This window comes from Eptatretus burgeri, unplaced genomic scaffold, assembly GCF_056783735.1.
Source record: "Eptatretus burgeri isolate ZD-2024b unplaced genomic scaffold, Ebu_testis_v1 Ebu_testis_scaffold_394, whole genome shotgun sequence".
NCBI classification, from domain to species: Eukaryota; Metazoa; Chordata; class Myxini; order Myxiniformes; family Myxinidae; genus Eptatretus; species Eptatretus burgeri.
Window position 1 is genome coordinate 30,001 of NW_028222343.1, and position 1,514 is coordinate 31,514.

The 1,514-nt window shown below is 46.5% G+C and overlaps 1 long non-coding RNA gene across 1 annotated transcript in view; it reads left to right on the forward strand.

The window, feature by feature from the left end:
• The window catches only part of LOC147007228 (uncharacterized), a 1,518-nt gene extending 1,399 nt beyond the window's left edge, over positions 1 to 119 (forward strand). The window contains exon 4 of the long non-coding RNA XR_015054339.1: positions 1 to 119. This exon is cut by the window's left edge and continues 29 nt beyond it. This is a non-coding gene — a long non-coding RNA (uncharacterized LOC147007228).
• The last annotated feature ends 1,395 nt before the right edge of the window (positions 120 to 1,514 follow it).

The window sequence follows — 1,514 nt, forward strand, 5'->3', positions numbered from 1 at the left end:
GACATCTGGAGAAGATTGCTGGGAAAGATTATACATTCTCGCAAATGAATATTTAATATTTTCAATATTAATAAATTATATTTGTTTTGTATACAATTACTTGATTCTGAATTACAAGAAGAGGATCAAAACATGAAGGGAGGGTAGGTGCGCCCCCCAATGACCCATCACCCCCTCATCCCATCCCTCCCCTCCCCATGTGTGTGTGGGGAAGGGTGGGGGGTGGGATGAGGGAGGTGGTGGGTCAAAGGTGGGGCGCACAGGGGGGATGAGGGGGTGGGGCTTGTGTGGGAGGGGCTTGTGTGGGCGGGCTTCGGTGGGGCTTGTGTGGGCGGGGTGTGGGTGGGGCTTGTGTGGGTGGGGCTTGTGTGGGAGGGGTTTATGTGGGCGGGGCTTCCGTGGAGCTTGTGTGGGCGGGGTGTGTGTGGGCGCTGTCTATGTGGGGGGGGCTTGTGCGGGAGGGGTTTATGTGGGTGGGGCTTATGTGGGCGGGGCTTCGGTGGGTCTTGTGTGTGCGGGGTTTATGTGGGTGGAGCTTGTGTGGGAGGGGTTTATGTGGACAGGGTTTATGTGTGTGGAGTTTTTGTGTGGAGCTTGTGTAGACAGGACTTATGTGGGAGGGGTTGATGTGGGCAGGGTTTATGTGGGCAGGGGCGAATGTGGATGAGGTTTGTGTGGATCAATGGATGGGTGGAGAGATGGGTGGATGGGTGGATGAGTGGAGCTTGTGTGGATGGGTGGATAATTTTTTAATTAAATAAACATGTTGTGTGTGGGGGAACTAATTAACTAATCACTAATTATGTGAATATGGGTGGAGCTTGTGTGTGTGGAGCTTGTGTGGAGCTTGTGTGGAGCTTGTGTGGAGCTTGTGTGGAGCTTGTGTGGAGCTTGTGTGGAGCTTGTGTGGGGTTTGTGTAGGAGGGGTTTATGTGGGTGGGGCTTGTGTGGGTGGAGTCAAAAAGGGGCGGAGTCAAAAAATTTCAATTTATTGGAGCTTGTGTGGGGTTTGTGTGGGGCTTGTGTGGGCGGGGTTTGTGTGGGTGGGGCTTGTGTGGGTGGAGTCAAAAAGGGGCGGAGTCAAAAAATTTCAATTTATCTTTGTCTTTTGTAATTCCTGTGAATAAAATGAACCTAAAATCTCTTCCCCTTCCAAATCATATATTTTATAAGTCCAAGGAACTGTATCTATTACATCAACAATTTTAAAAAGTTCTTTCGTCCATCGTTCAGTAAAACCCTTTTCAAAATGAGATTTCCACCTATATATTCTTACGATATCACCAACTTTGAACTTAGGTTTTCTGACATTAATCTCTTTTTCATATTTTAATTTTGTAAATGTTTCTGATGGCTTCATATTCGTTGACGTGTGAATCGTGTCATTATACTTATCCACAATATCCTGAATAAAAGATAACCATTGTTGTGAACCGAGTTGTGTGAATTTTTATATAGTCTCTCTTTTAAGGTACGATTAAAACGTTCAACAACAACTGCCTTCCCTTCATTAA